This window comes from Tamandua tetradactyla, chromosome 16 (genome assembly GCF_023851605.1).
Source record: "Tamandua tetradactyla isolate mTamTet1 chromosome 16, mTamTet1.pri, whole genome shotgun sequence".
NCBI lineage: Eukaryota > Metazoa > Chordata > Mammalia > Pilosa > Myrmecophagidae > Tamandua > Tamandua tetradactyla.
The window spans coordinates 28757921-28775022 of NC_135342.1; the positions used below are offsets into that span (position 1 = coordinate 28757921).

General features: G+C 37.3%; 2 protein-coding genes and 1 non-coding gene across 20 annotated transcripts in view; 2 read left to right on the plus strand and 1 right to left on the minus strand.

The window, feature by feature from the left end:
* The window catches only part of ZNF566 (zinc finger protein 566), a 79550-nt gene extending 64062 nt beyond the window's left edge, over positions 1 to 15488 (minus strand). Inside the window, exon 1 of the mRNA XM_077133428.1 lies at positions 14743 to 15488. The gene's annotated coding sequence lies outside the window, so the exon portion shown is untranslated. The remainder of the gene's footprint in view (positions 1 to 14742) is intronic.
* On the plus strand, positions 1574 to 1679 carry LOC143660500 (U6 spliceosomal RNA). Its single transcript, XR_013164096.1, has one exon. It is a non-coding gene; the product is annotated as a U6 spliceosomal RNA (small nuclear RNA).
* The window catches only part of LOC143660073 (uncharacterized), a 28229-nt gene continuing 25866 nt past the window's right edge, over positions 14740 to 17102 (plus strand). For 14 of the 18 annotated variants that reach the window (XR_013163833.1, XR_013163831.1, XR_013163834.1 and 11 more), the window contains exon 1: positions 14740 to 15257. The gene's annotated coding sequence lies outside the window, so the exon portion shown is untranslated. Of the gene's footprint in view, positions 15393 to 17102 lie in introns of all 18 variants that reach the window. The other 4 variants (XM_077133504.1, XM_077133503.1, XM_077133514.1 and 1 more) reach the window with 2 other exon arrangements.

Sequence of the window (17102 nt, forward strand, 5' to 3'; positions counted from 1 at the left end):
TAATAGGGTAACATATGAGCTTGTAAGTAGGGTAAAATAAAATCCCAGACCTGTCCTACAGCTGATAACATATCTAACTTTCCCCTTGAATTCAAGAAAAACAAAACTATGTGTATTATCATTTTTTTTTTTTTTTTTTGGCATGGGCAGTCTCTAGGAACCGAACCCAGGTCTCTGGTATGGTGGGCAAGAATTCTGCCTCTGAGCCATATTGCACCACCCTATCATCTCTTTTTAATAATGCACTGAAGCCAATGCAATAAGTTATGACAAAGAAATAAAAGATTGGAAAGGCTGAAATAAAACTGTCATTATTCACAGATGATGAGACTGTAGACACAGAAAGTCCTAAATACTCTATAAATTATTATAACTAGTAAGTGAATTAAGCAATGCAGCCTGATATAAGGATAATACACAAAAACAATTGTTCTTGTAGCAACAAAATGGAAAATAAAATTTCTAAAAATGTCACATAGAATTTCATCAAAAACATCTAACAACTAAATATTAATCTAACAAAAAGTATGTAGTGAAAAATACAACAAATTGGTGAGAAAAACTGACACTGAACAAATACAGAGTATACTATATTTCTCAGCTGGAAGTCAAAATTAATAAGATGTAAATTTTCCCCAAATTAACATACAGATTTGCAAATAAAATCCCAGGAAGGATTCGTTTGGGGCGGAAATCAACAAATTGGTTACAATGTTTATATGGAGGAACAATACTACCAGACTTTAAATGAAGTAGAATATAGAGTCCAGAAAGAGAACTATGTTCTCTTTATGAAAAAAAAAAAAAAGCTCCTTAAAATTCATAGGGGCAATAGTGATGGAACAACTGGGTATTTGAATGGAAAAAAATTAATCTTTATCCTTACCTCTCACTATATGCAAAATTAATTCAATAGATCATGGACTTAAATGAAGCTATGAAGCTTCTTAAAGAAAACATAGAAGAATATCTTCATGACTTCGGGGTAAACTTTATTTTACATGATGGAGAAAAGCACAAAAGACAAAAGAGCGGACAACACCTAGTATAAAAGGAAAAGACATAAACAGATAACCAAAAAAAGATATTAAAACTGCCCATTAATATATGAAAAAGAAAAATGGTCAAGCACAGTCATAACTAGAGAAATAATTAAAGCAACAATGAGATACTATTTCTTACCAACCAGACTAGTAAAAACTAAAAATTCTGACTTACCTTTTGACCCAACAAACTAGGAATCTATCTTGAAGAATCACCTCTAACAAACCAAATTACATATATATAAGGCTACTTATTGTAGCAAAGTAACAAAATATTGAAAATCACCTAAATGACCATACATAAGAAAGTGGATGACTAAACTATTATTAGGTCCCTATACTGGAGCATTACATTGCTTTAAAAAATAATAATGAATATCTCTATGAACTGCTGTCAAGTGATTTCCAGGACATATCAAATGAAGGAAACAATGTACCAAAGAATATCTACACAGTATGCTATCTTTAATGTAAAAAAAAGAAAGGGTCATTGAAAAGACTACTAATTCTTTTCAAAAAATTGCCTAATTGTGCTCACTTCGGCAGCACATATACTAAAATTGGAACGATACAGAGAAGATTAGCATGGCCCCTGCGCAAGGATGACACGCAAATTTGTAGGCGTTCCATATTTTAAAAAAAAATTTTTTTTAATTGCCTAATTGTTCATTAGAGCAAAAGAAATATAGGAAAGATAAACCAGAAACTATTGAGGTTAATTTTGTATTGGGAGTGGGTGCTATATTAGTCAGGGTTCCCTATAGAAACAGAACCAATAGGAGATATCTGTAAATATGAGATCTATAAAAGTGTCTCACACAATCGTGGGAATGCAAAAGTGTGGGAAAATGGCTGAAGGTCAGAATGTTTCCATAATGCAGATAAAGGTGCAGACGACCGAACACCAGGTCCTACCAGGGTGGAACACTCTACTGGCGAGCACATGACTGTCTGCAGAAGGAAACATTCTGTATTTTGTATGGCATGCCTGAGATTAATGTTGATATGGCAGTTCAGGCAAAAAACAACTTACTAACAACCCTGAAAGATACTTCCTGTTTTGAAGCTTCTCAATAAATATGATGAGGAACTCAGGGTCAAGGCTCTTGTCCTTTGAGACATGAGTCCTCTGCTCTCACCTTAAAAGACTTTTCTGTGTGAGTGTCTTTATTTTGCAGATTCATGGTGCCCTCTCGGTCCTGTTTGCTGAGCTGGTCTCAGCAAGAGGGGCCCAATGTGGAACTCAAAGAAGATTTGCCAGAACAAAAATTGAAATTGTCACATCATGAATCTCCGAGTGGATTTAGAGGCCTCTTGAGTCCGCGAAATAGAAACTAAAGGTAAGGACTGTTTCGGATAAAACAAGCAGGGTAGTCATAGGGAATAGTGATAGCACTACTAAATATCACCCCATGTGTGTCTGCTGAAACAACTCCTCCAAGCAGGAGGAGCTAGGGCCAGTGAGTCCTGCATTATGGAACTTTTGCAAGTTATAGAGGAACACTGTTCCTGGTTTCCAACATTGGGCAGTTTAGAATTAGGAGATTGGGAACGAGTGGGTAAAAAGTTGAAAAAGCTACATGTACAAGGGGTCCCTCTCCCTGTCATTATCAGGACGACCTGGACTATTATTAAATCTGTTCTGGAACCTTTGCAGACTGAGGAGGAGGAGGAGGAAGAGGAAAAGATATTTGATAAAGTTCCTCCTATTAAATCTTCTGAGGATTCTAATGTTACAATTAATTTGCTATCGGCCCCAACATTAATTAATTTTGGAGAGGCTAACTTGCCTCCACCTCCTCCCCCACGCCCTCCACTGATGCCCGGAGATACCCAATGACCCCAAATTTGTGTGAATATAAACCCTATGGTTTTATATCCCATATTTTTAAATTGGAGAAACTGTTTAATATCGAGAAACTCCTTGTTTGAAAGTTTTATCTTACAGTTTTTCTTTACTTTTAAGTTAAAAAATCTGTTAACTAAAAAAAAAATAAATAAATAAATAAATAAATAAAAAATAAAAAATAAAAAAATAAAAAAATCTGTTAACTATTAGGTCTAAGACCATAAAACAGTTAGAGGAAAATGTAGGAAGATATCTTATGAAACGCACAATTGGAGGCGGTTTTATGGACCTTAAACCTAAAGCAAGAACACTGAAGAAAGAAAGAAATAAATGGGAGCTCCTCAAAACTAAACACTTTTGTGCATCAAAGAACTTCATCAAGAAAGTAGAAAGACAGCCTACACAATGGGAGACAATATTTGGAAACGACATATCAGATAAAGGTCTAGTATCCAGAACTTATAAAGAGATTGTTCAACTCAACAACAAAAAGACAGCCAACCCAATTACAAAATGGGAAAAAGACTTGAACAGACACCTCTCAGAAGAGGAAATACAAATGGCCAAAAGGCACATGAAGAGATGCTCAATGTCCCTGGCCATTAGAGAAATGCAAATCAAAACCACAATGAGATATCATCTCACACCCACCAGAATGGCCATTATCAACAAAACAGAAAATGACAAGTGCTGGAGAGGATGCGGAGAAGAGGCACACTTATCCACTGTTGGTGGGAATGTCAAATGGTGCAACCACTGTGGAAGGCAGTTTGGCGGTTCCTCAAAAAACTGAATATAGAATTGCCATACGACCCAGCAATACCATTGCTAGGTATCTACTCAGAGGACTTAAGGGCAAAGACACAAACGGACATTTGCACACCAATGTTTATAGCAGCATTATTTACAATTGCAAAGAGATGGAAACAGTCAAAATGTCCATCAACAGACGAGTGGCTAAACAAACTGTGGTATACACATACAATGGAATATTATGCAGCTTTAAGACAGAATAAACTTATGAAGCATGTAATAACATGGATGGACCTAGAGAACATTATGCTGAGTGAGACTAGCCAAAAACTAAAGGACAAATACTGTATGGTCCCACTGATGTGAACCGACATTAGAGAAGAAACTTGGAATATGTCATTGGTAACAGAGACCATCAGGAGTTAGAAACAGGGTAAGACAATGGGTAATTGGAGCTGAAGGGTTACAGACTGTGCAACAGAACTAGATACAAAAACTCAAAAATGGACAGCACAATACTATCTAATTGTAATGTAATTATGTTAAAACACTAAATGAAGCTGCATCTGAGCTATAGTTTTTTTTTGTTTGTTTGTGTTTTTTGTTTTTTCCCTTTTTTTATATTTCTTTTTATTTTTTTCTCTATATTATCATTCTATATCTTTTTTGTTGTTTTGCTAGTTCTTTTCATAAATCGAAGCAAATGTACTAAGAAATGATGATCATACATCTATGTGATGATATTAAGAATTACTGATTGCATATGTAGAATAGAATGATTTCTAAATGTTGTGTTAGTTAATTTTTTTTAATTAATTTTAAAAAAATCTGTTAACTTTCCATTACATAAATTGGACATCAGTGAAAAATAGCCTAAGATTGAAACTTTAAATTTCAATAGCATCTTGTAATTAGATTTGTTTTATAAAAGAAAAATAATCAGAAAACTTTGAAAAAGTGAAAATTCTTGTTAAAAATTGTATATTGATGTTTCAAATATGCATTGACTAAAGCATTTTAAGTATTTGACATTATTCTGACAAATTTGATTTTGATGGTAATTGTATATGGCGAAACATTTGCTTGAAGTAATGACTTAAGTATGAAGGATATAAAAAAAATGTGTTTTTATTAATAGGAAAAAGAGAGTAGTTTTGTCCTAAGATAAAATGAATAGCTATTACAGAATGAGGAAAATGTAAGACAAAGCTTGAACAGATAAAGTAAGTTGCTGAAGGTTTGTGGAAGTGGAAATTTTGGTCAAAGTCAAGAAAGATTTAATGGGTCTATCTATAAATTTTTTTCAAAAACTTTAATATCAAATAATATAGTGATGCAAGACTAAAGTTTAGTTTTCTCTCTGTTAAAGTAACAAAGTTTTCTTGGACTGTGGCCTGTTCTACTGAAAAGTTATAAAAGTCTTTTCTAAGTAATCAGTGTAAAAAGCACAGAGTCTGTGCCTTATCAAAATAACATATTAACTTTATCATGTCCTTGGCTGTGTAAGAAAAATAAGTCACACTGTTTGAAAAAGATTTACTGATTCATAAACAGTGGCTAATGGAGTAACTATATGAATGCCTATCTGAAAATAAAATAATTAAGAAATACATGGAAGGAAATTATGGAGAAAAAACATCACAGAAGAGGAAATATGGGAAATTGTTCAATGTGCTAATGTATGTTTTTCATGTAGATGCCTACTTGACCCTAATTTCACCTGAACATGAGTATAATAATACTGCGGATATCTCAGCAGAAATTGCTATGAATACCATTACTAAAGAACTCTACTCTTGTACACTGCATCAGCAACCTGGACATTTAGGTACAAACGCTATGCACAAGTGGGCATAAGCCAAAAGGATTAATTTACCTTTTTCTATTTTAATTCAGATTAAAAATCAATGTGTGATGGCAGCCTCCGCACTAGCCCGAGCGTGGAGGTTGCTGCGGCTTGGTGTCCCTGGCCGGTGTCACTGCGGGTCGCCCCGGGGCCACCTCGCACGCATGCGGCATATTCCGGGTCCCGCGGTGACCGAACAGAACTTGTCTGCGGCCAGCGGGCCGTGCGCCTCAGGCACTGACCTCTACTGTCTGGAGCTGCTGAGAAAATGAGATTATGAAGGCTATTTATGCTCCCTGCTACTACCTGCAGAATCCCGAAGCTCTGCTTTTGCACTGAGGGCCTTCAACGTGGAACTGGCTCAGGCTGGTATTAAAATATCTTAAAATACAATTTGCAAAATGGTGATATTATAAGTTTAATGCTGAACAATTAATAACTGTAGTTGTAGTTTATATGTTAGATATTTTTAAGATCTCTGCTGGTGATTTGTTTCTCCTACTAACTCTTTAGATTTAACAATTAAATTCCAAAAATAAAACTAGCCAATAAACTTAATGTTTCAGGAAGTTTTTATCTCTTCTAAGGATTAAAAATATAAAACTGTGTAATTAACTGTATTAGTTAGGGTTCTCTAGAGAAACAGAATCAACAGGAATCACTCACAGATATGAAATTTATAAAAGTGTCTCACTTAACCATGGGAACGCAGATTCCAAAATCCACAGGGCAGGCTGTGAAGCTGATGATTCCGATGGAGGGTCTGGATGAACTCTACAGGAGAGGCTTGCTGGCCGAAGCAGGAAGAGAGCCTGTCTCTTCTGAATCCTCCTTAAAAGGCTTCCAGTTATTAGATTAAGCATCACTCATTGCAGAAGACACTCCCCTTGGCTGATTGCAGATGGAATCAGCTGTGGATGCAGCTGATATGATCATGATTCAATTCTAGGAAATGTCCTCTTTGCAACAGACAGCCCAGCACTTGCCCAACCAGACAGTTGCCAGCACTTGGCCAAGCTGACACATGAACCTGACCATGACATTAACATTGCCCATTTGCCTTTTAACTGAATAGGTTAATCAGTATACTATTTATCTGTGCTGGTTTGAAAGGATGTATGTCCCCTAGAAAAGCCATGATTTAATCAAAATCACATGTCATAAAAGCAGAATAATCCCTATTCAATACTGTATGTAATTAGATCATCTCCTTGGAGATGTAACCCAATCAAGAGTGATTGTTAAACTGTATTAGGGAAGCTGTGTCTCCACCCATTTGGGTGGGTCTTGATTGGTTTACTGGAGTCCTATAAAAGAGGAAGGATTTTGGAGAATGAGAGATTCTGAGAGAGCAGAGAATGCTGCAGCACCACGAAGCAGAGAGTCCATCAGCCAGTGCTTTGGAGATGAAGAAGAAAAATGCCTCTCTGGGAGCTTCATGAAACAGGAAGCCAGGAGAGAAAGCTAGCAGGTGATGCTGTGCTTACCATGTGCCCTTCCAGCTGAGGGAGACACCGTAACTGTTTGCCATGTACCTTCTCAGATGAGAGAGAGACCCTGAACTTCATCGGCCTTCTTGAACCAAGGTATCTTCCCTGGGTACCTTTAATTGGACATTTCTATAGACTTGTTTTAATTGGGACATTTTCTCAGCCTTAGAACTGTAAATTAGCAACTTATTAAATTCCCCCTTTTAAAAGCCAAAAAAAAAAACAACAATGTGAAATTTGTAAAAAAAAAAAAAAAAAGATGCTTCACAAATAATACTGAAAACAATAACAGGGGAATTAGCAAAAGAAGTACTCCCTGCTCAAAGATGGCAAATTAATTATACCTACTCTCAAGTGCTTATTGTCTGTGTATACCAATGTGCCACCCAAAGAAATACTTGTAAAACCTTAAAAAATTATTACAAATCCCCTTTACGAATTCAAAGTAACAATGGTTCCCATTTTAAGAGCAATTAATAATTATTCCTTATAAAAAGGAAACTGGGAAAAGCTAAATCATACTCCTGATGTAACAATTCATACAGGAGGATTTGGCTCCATTGATAACAAAATTAGCTCCAAAGTCTGAATAGAGAAACACAGTCAAGACAGGCCAGGGGCCACTGAAATAATAGCAGAGGGAAATAATAATACAATGGTAATTACCTATGCTAAAAAGAATGAATTAAAAATATTGCCTATTAATCAACGTTTTCTTCATGATTAAGTATCTTACAGTATTCACAATCTTAAGCTGGATGACTGCTGGAGAAATGACTGATAGTTTGACATCATGGGCTCATATATATGCCCAAGTGCATGATATTTATCACTGCTGAATTCCCAACTAATGCAGCTGAAGGTTTTCTGTGACAAGTAACATCAACCAAGAAACAGAATTGGACTGGGCTAAATCTGACAACTGCTCAAGGAGGAACTTATGCTGTTATGAATGTAAAATATATAAATAAATCCCTGATAATTAAGATTTTATTGAAAATGCTTTACAAAAAATAGGTGAGGCAGTAAAAGTCATACACTGTTTCCTCAGACCCTTTACATTCATAGTGGAATGCCCTTACTAGTGCTTGGCATTCAATATTAATAACGTTGACTGGTATAACAGCATCTCTGATTCTACCCCGTTGTTTGTTCTCCTGCTGTTGTACTCTTTGGCAAATCTTTAATGGGATTCTGTTAATTTAGTATGCCATGGCAAAAGAATAGAAGAAAAGTATAAGAATACTGTACTTGGTGTTTGGTGTACTTGGTTGGGTAATACTTTATGTGTTTGTTCTTGTCCAGATGAGAGTAGCTAGCATAAAAATACTATATTGGTTGGGTAATGTGTTTGTCTGTCTCCTAACATATTATACTGGGTGGCCCAAACTATGCAAATCTGGGTAATATTTCTTTTCTGTTTTATGTTATACTTGCTGGAAAATGTTTCTTTTCTTGCCCCAAACCAGGTGGCTTAATCTATTAATCTACAGAATATTGCTGTAAGTGGACCTGTTCTTAATGTATACTCTTGTTGTACTAGCTTTGTGATGTTCAGATCATCTAGATAACTGAATTCCTTTATGCCTGTATAAGATATTTTAATTCTTTGTCCTATATTTATATAAAAATATATGTATAGGGTGGGCCACGGTGGCTCACTGGCAGAGTTCTTGCCTGCCACGCTGGAGATCCCGGTTCAATTTCCAGTGCCTGCCCATGTTTAAAAAAATAATAAATATGTGTGTGCGTGTGTGTATAAACTAAATTTACCCCCCAAAATAACCATGACTTACATCATAAACAAATCAGATTCTAAGGGCCAAATGTAAGGGAAAGATACATTTGTGGAGTCTGTTCTGTTCACTGGTGTTGCCACGGCATGCAACTAATGTTGCTATTGCATGACCTTGGTAAGAAACAGTTGAAATGTTCACTCTAGCTAGGAGGACTGGCTATCCTCCCGGAAGGAGGTATATGGTGATAAAGATATCTGGGTCCAAGGGAATCCTCTCGGTCTCTAGCCAGTTCCTAGAGGACCAAACTAGGCCCAGTCACGTAAACTAATTGGAATTTGGCTACTATTGTGGAAAGATATCATAAAAACTGCATGCAAGCAAAAGAAAAATCTTGAGAGGAATCTTATGAGAAAGGAAATGCACCTCATCAGAATCTTAAAAATTTTAACTAAGGAAACTCTAAATGTTGTCTCCAAGATTGCCGTGGATTTTCACTAATGAAACTTGAAATGCTGCTTCTGAAACTCTCCAGCACTTCTGTTCAGGTGTTAGTGCAATCTTATCTGGTGATACAACTATGCTTTATTTTAAAAGCTCTTTTAATTATTTTCTTTAATTACTTTCCTAATAAAACCTGTTTTTATATCACTGAAGTCTGTGTTGTCTGCAAATTCGAACCTATAAGTTAAGTAGCCACAATATTATGTTGCCATTCATGCGACAAATTTGGCGCTATGAGCACGATTTGCATTTCAGCACAGCTTCACAGTGGTGAAGGTCAATAAAACAAACTTTCAAAAAATCTGTGTAAAAAGTATGGATTGTGCACTTCTGAATATTGTAATGCTTTATTAGGACCATTCTTGATAAATTTAAAGTTGCCAGGTTTTTATGTTGTTTCAGATTTGAATGTTTTATAAGACATTTGGGAATTTATAAGTCAATAACCTCTCATGCTTATAATAGCAGCAGTATCTCTTAAAAATCTATAAAATGTCATTTGCTTGGCCATCAGAATAATTTAAGTTTAAACATCTCCCAATTACAGGCCACAGTGTCAAAAATTCAATATATTCAATTACAATTGCTTCATAATTTCCAAACCATGATAGGAGTCCCAAATGGATTACAATATTTTAACCCTATAACATGGATAAAGGTTGGGGAGGGAGGTCTCTTAAGGGAGTATTAATTATTTGTCTTTGTCTTCTCTGTTTATGTTTAGTCTTCAGATGCACGCAACAAGCCCTCTGTGGTATAATGCAATGGGGTAACGCCAGATCTGCTTTCACAGTTCTCCAAAAACAAAAAGGGGGAAATGGCCAAAGGTCAGAATGTTTCTATAATGCAGATAAAGGTTTGGACCTTGGAACACCTGGTCCTGCCCAGGCGGAACACTCTCCTGGTGAGCACATGATTGTTTGCAGAAGGAAACATACTGAATTCTGTACGGCATGCCTGAAATTAAAGTTGATGTGGCAGTTTGGATGAAAAACAACTTACTAACAACCTTGAAAGATACCTCCTGTTTTGAAGCTTCTCAATAAATATGATGAGGAACTCAGGGTTGAGTCTCTTGTCCTTTGAGACATGAGTCCCCTGCTTTCATCTTAAAAGATTCTTCTGTGTGAGTGTCTTTATTTTTCAGATTTGTGGTACATTCCTCAGACTCTCGTGCTGAGCTGGTCTCAGTACGAGAGTCCAAAATCCATAGGGCAGGCAATGAAGCTGGCAACTCTGATGAAGGGTCTTGACAAACTCCACAGGACAAGCTCACTGGCTGAAGAAATGAAAATTCTCTTTTCTCCCTTAAAAGTCTTCAACTGATGGGATTAATATCAAACTCCATTTCTCCCTCCATTTTCCTTCAGAGAGGCTGAGCTAATGTGACTAGCTCTAAGCACCAATTCCCTAATCATATGCTTGGTCTTTCTGGTGTGGCCAGCCCCATCCTAAGACATCTCTTAGCAAAAGTTTCAGGTAAGTTCTGGAGTCCACTATGAACAACAAAAGATATTCCTATCTTGGAAATGTTCAAGGATGTAAAGGTTAACCCCTAGGAGCTGGGACAAAGGCTAGATCTCTTTATGGAAGCCAAATTATTTTTATACAAATTCCTTAAACTCAAGGGAACATACAAATATCTGACTGTGCAGGGGCCACCTGGTCCTCTTTGCATCAGTCAGTGGGTCCAAACAAACAGGTACAAGAAAAGGTTGACACACTGTCTATTGCTATTATTCCTTCATTCCTGACTCATGTCTTCTGCCCATCTGTGACACTATGGTAAGCTAACTTGCTAGTTTACAAGTAAGGTAAAATCTCAGACACTTTATTCTATCATAGTTCCTGATAGAATTCTGTGGTATTATATTAGAATAGAAAATACTGGTATGAAATTATGTTTTTTCAAGATAAATACAAATAAAAAGACAGATCAGTAGACAGGCATATATGTGTGTATATGCATTCATATGCTTCCTAGTTCTGTCTACTCTCAGGGATTCAAGCAATGATATCCTAGTTGCAATGAAAAAATCTAGCGCCCAGATCTTTTTTTTTTTTTTTTTTTTTAACACACGGGCAGGTACTGGAAAATGAACCTGTAGCGTCCAGATCCTGGTTTATGAATCTATTCTCCAGTAAAAGAAACCAAGCCTTCTTGGAGAAAACGATGATTTCAGGGTTGTAGCAGGGAAAATACAAGATGAACCGGAAACACTTGGCACCAGAAAATAAAGTACTATAAAAACAAAGCAAACAAACAAAACACCGAAGGCATGTTGAAAAGGCAAAAATTCAACTTGAAGGAGCTCCTAATGGCCAAATCCATTCCTAATGGACAATGTACACAACAAGTAATGATAATAATGGATTATAACCCACAGAATAAAATAATTATCCATGAGTTCATAAATAATTGAATAAACATATGGGAAAGAAGCAACTGCTTCCTTATAGTAGAATTTAAATGAATACGTACAGAAGGAAAGCTGGAAAGAAAATCACCATTAGGTAAATACCAAAATGGTAACTGTTACACACAAAAATTATCAATGGATGTTAAAATCAATGGGTGACACCTTGGATTTTCTTTTATCGCTAATAAAGTGGAAGCCTCTCTGAAAAAAAAAGGGTGAATCTATGAAGAGAAACAGGATTCCTACACAACTCAAAGTATCTCCCCACAAGATAATTATTCATTAAAAAGGGAAAAACAGTAATTTTACAGATGAAAGACTGGGAAGGCACCACCATAACCAAGTGATCAAAATTAACATTACTGGTAATGAAATACATCAATATCATTCATTATCCAAAAGGAAATAACAGACAAAACCCGAATTAAAAGACATTCTATGAAATAACTGACAAGTAATCTTCAGAAGTATCAAGGTCATGAAAGATAAAGAAAAACTAAAGAACCATTTAAGACGGGAGTAGACTAAGAAGAAAAGACAAATAAATGTGGATCCTGGATTGGATCCTGAAAGAGAAAAGGGAACTGATAAAACAAGTAACAAAATTTGAGTAAAATCTGTAAATTAGTTAAAATGCTTGAGTATAAATGTCCTAGTTCCTCTGTAGGTACCTGGGACATTTGAGTGAATACTACACATGAATCATTTATATTTATATTATTTTCACAAATTTGGAAATGAAAAGATTTTTTAATAAAAAATTAAGAAAGGGGGAAATGGGCATAAAGATCTGACCATACACGTCAATACCAATAAACATATGAAAAGCTGCTGAACCTCATTTCACATCAGAGAAATGCAAATTAAACCCACATCAAAATTCTACTACACAATTACCAGAATGGCTAAAATGAAAGACTGACAGTACCAAACAACAGAGGATGTGGATGAACTGCAATCAGTTTGTCAACTCTCAAACACTAGAGCAATGACATCCCAGAAGCAATGAAACCACCTATTGCCCAGATCTTGGTTTATAAATCTGTTCTCCAGTAAAATAAACAAAACTTCCTCAGAGAAACTACTGATTTCTCAAACACTTTTGGATGAAGCATAAATTGGTACAGCCACATGAGAAATTGGTAGTATCTACTAAACCTCTGCCTACCCTAAGACCTAGTATTTCATTTAGAAATATTTACCCAAGAGAAAAGCATTCAAGTGTTCAATAAAAAAACACCACAGAATGTTCATAACAGCAGCATAATCTGTAACAGCCCCAAACTGGAAACAATCCAAATGTCCATCAACAGCATAATAGGTTAATATAATTTATTCCCAAATGTTATGAGAACTAACTACAATTAAACACATAGATGAATCACTCAAACATAATGTGAAATGAAAGAACCCAAACCCAAAGGCATACATGCTATAAAACTCCATAAATGTCTGTGTGTCTTTATGAAGGTCAAGAATGGGTACAATCAATAAATGATGATAGAATTCAGAATAGTGGCGGGGAGGAGTGTGCTAGAGATTAAGGGAAATTTCTTGGGAACTGGGGCAAAGTTCTTTATATTGATCTTGGTGACTGTCACACAGAGGTGTACTTCACTGTATAGATTTGTGTACTTTATTATATAGATAGTATGGTGGCTTGGAGTTATGTACACAGAAAAACATGCTGGCAATCTTAATCCATACATGTGGGTGAGAACTCTGTTGTAAATAGAACCTTTTAAATTCTATTAAAAGGTTCCTTTAAGTTCTATTTTCAGTTAAGGTATGTGAATCAGGATGGGTTGTAATCCCTTACTGAAGGCCTTATACAGAAGGCCACACAGGGAGAAGCCACAGAAGCAGCCAGAAGTTGGAGGTAAATTGAAAGGAGATGTCACCGCATGCAAACTACCATGTGATGGAAAACCCATGGAACCCCAAAGACTGCCAACCAGCCAGAAAATACTAACTCTAGAGAGGAAGCAAGCCTTCTAGCCTCTGAAACCATGAGCCAATAAATTCCTGTCATTACGCCAACTCACTGTATGGTATTTGTTTTAACAGACAGAAAACTATAACAGATGGTATTTCTCATAAAAATGTTTAAGGGGGCAGGCCAAGGTGGCTCAGCAGGCAGAGTTCTCATCTGCCATGCTGGAGACCCAGGTTCGATTCCAGGTGCCTGCCCATGCAAAGAAAAAACATGTTTAAGTGTATCAAAGCCATGTTTTGGTATAAATATAGAGCAACGGATGTCTCAAGTCTGCTACACAAGTATACATTTGTGCACTCACTTTGTTAAATATCTTCACACTATCTAGTAAAATGGAAGACACAATATTCCAGTAATTCTACTAGCAGGTAGATAAATTCATGCACATTAGCAACACTAAGACAATGAATGAACCACTATTATATCTAATATAGATCATTCTTATAAACATGGTTATACAAATAAGCAAAGCAAAAGACAAAAGACAGTAAGGCAGCAGCATTCATATAAAGTTTTAAAATTGGAGAGACTACAGTATAATCTTTAGATAGGTATACATAAAGTGATAAAACTTTCACACACTTAACCAGTCACACAGACATTATCACACATTCACCACAGGCAACCCACACCCTAAGCAATACGGCCGCACAACCAGGACCTCAAACGGGCACAAAAGCACTATGGCATATTTACCAAGTCACAACTGCACTGTTACAAGTCCCTCAGACCTACACATGGCCACAATCACGATCACACACCAACCAGAGACATCCACACAGTCACAGGTACACTCACCCGTACTCAGTGCGCACACAGTCACACTGTCATACAATTACACATCCCTATGAGGACAAACCCGATCACACCCACTCAGTCACAAGTTCCCTATACCCCCATACTGAATGCCGCACGTGGTCCCAATCACACACAAATACACATATCCCAGAGTAGCACCCAGTCTTTCTGGCACAGTAATAGGCTCCCAGACTGTGCTGCAGAGTGTTACAAATAAAACTACGCATTCACCACAGGAACAGCCAATAGCAACCGGACTGTCATTCACCCCATGTAACATAAAGACACAATCACACAACTTCACAACCTCACAAGACGGAGGCTCCGATTCCAGCCCGCCCTCTTCTCGGGCTCCTCATCTCAGGGCTTTCTAGCTTTCAAAACACCAGGGTCCTCCACAGTTCTGGAGCACTTGGTGGTGCGGCCTTGAGGGTCCCGCCAGCGCGTGACTTTGAGGTCGAATTCCCGCGTGAAGAACCGTCATGCTGCAACTTCCTCTGCGAAACGTAGGAGAGCCAGCAGAAGCGGACAAAATGGCTCCCGGAGGTTTGGGTCATATCAGCGATTAGTAGCGGTCACACCGAAAAGATTATTCTCCCTCATCCAGCAGTGCTCGGGAAGCCTCATGAAGTCCCGGCTCAGTCTCGGGCCGTGACTCCCAAAGTAGACTAGCCCGAGGCGTTTGAAATGGTTTTCTTTCCTGCATCGGGTCCACTAACCCTAAGTGCCGGGCAGGTTTAGGAAAAGGAGGCCAAGTTTCCTTGGGAGGATAATTCACACCGGTGAGCCTTCTGGGAAATGTAGTTCCGAGCAGAAAAAGCGGTGGGTAGATCGTCGGAAAGTCAATTTAATTTCTCTTAAAACTAAGCCTGCGCTTAGCCACACCCGGGATACTTAGGGCAGTGCCTGTACGCAGGCGCAGACTTCTTGAGTCGCCTTTTTGGCCTTTGTTCCCGGGTAAGTTTGGCCTTGGGGTCGTCAGGTGCAGAGGGTAGTGTGACCTAGGCTCTTGAGACTCAGACTTGGGAGGCCGAAGGGGAGGAAACCAGCAACCTGCGACCGGATGGGGGAGGTTTAAGAGAGGAGTTGCTAAACGTGCGACCGGACCGGAGAGGCGGGCGGGAAGGAGTTTTCGAAACTGCGGCGGGGTGGGGTGGGGGTGGGGGGGGCAGTATATTTCTGACTTTCTGATCTGTCTCTGAAAGTCGGGGTCTAAAGAGAATTTAGGGGGCGGGAAGGCTGGGTTTGCAGGAAGCAAACAAGGAGAGTCCGGTTGTTTGAGGTCGTGTAAGTGGGCTCAATATTTTGTTTGGGTATTTGTGAAAATGTTACGTTCAAACGCAAACACAGAATCCTTTAATATGAGTATATGTACAACATATTAAACGTATTTAAGGTATGTGACTTGGATTGTATTTTGCATCCTCACTGTAAAACAATAAAGATGGATCTTTCTGGGAAAGCCATTTTTATTGACGATTTGAAGGGAAAAGACTAATAATTGAGCTGATGAATGGTTTAAAATGTGATTTTCATGTAAAACTAGATGCATTTACTATGGAGCAGTAAATAAAATTTGCGTTATTTTGTTTAAAAAGAAGGAGATTTCATAGAAACTTCTTTGGGGGGATGCCTGCTCTTGCATGGAGCCCAGATTCTAGAGTCCTAGCCATTCAGTCTTCTCAGTTCTTTTAGAGCCCAGCGTGGAGGAATGGGAGATATAGAGATGAGGGCCTGAGTTAAGGAATGACTTGAAAGTTTGAAGGGTGGTATGCTGAATCCAAAGTCAATTCCAAATGCGTCAATTTTTTAAAGTAAACTGGAAAAAAAAGTTATTAAGACTGAAAACTTGGGTTGTATAATCATGGAATGTTTTATAATCATTATAATACTTTATAATCATGGAATGCAGAAAGCCTTTCTCACTACAAAATCCAAAAACTGTAGCATAAAATGTTGATTGTATTACTTTAACCAGAAAAATTAAGTTAAAATTCATAACCAAAGGGGGGAAAATTGCATTTTTGTTACAAACAAATGGCTTATCTCTCTTATAAAGAACATAAAAAAATTGATAAAAAAAGATTAACAGTCCAATAAAAGTGGGGAAAGATGAAGAAAATTCTCGGAGCTATGAATTGTTCTCAAATATACAAAAAGCTGCCAAACCACGTTCATAAGATAAATACTGTTAAAACTAGACAGAGATACTGGGTATCTCATAGATACTGGGTATCTCATATTATGGAATATGATGGCAGAAAATTTTTAAAAATTGAAGACTACATTGCTGGAGGGCATCCAGATTGATACAGGGTCTTTGGAAGCCATTTTGGCAGCATCTGTCAAAATTCTAATGGTACTTTTTTACGGAACAAATCCCACGTCTGGGGATTTCTCCTACAGACCTACTTAAATGATAGATATATAAGGTGATTCACTGTAGCAAATCTTCACAATAGGAAAGTATTGGAAATAGCCATAAATAAACCATTGCAATACAGTGAAAGACTGCAATTAAGGAGTACACTTTGTGACGTGATAGAAAAAGCCTCCCAGATAAGTTAAAAGAAAAAAAGTGTAGAGTCTTGTTATAATATGCTACATTTTGTGTATGAAGCAGGTAGGGGCTAAGAATGAGTATTTCTGTTTGTACAAAAACTGAAG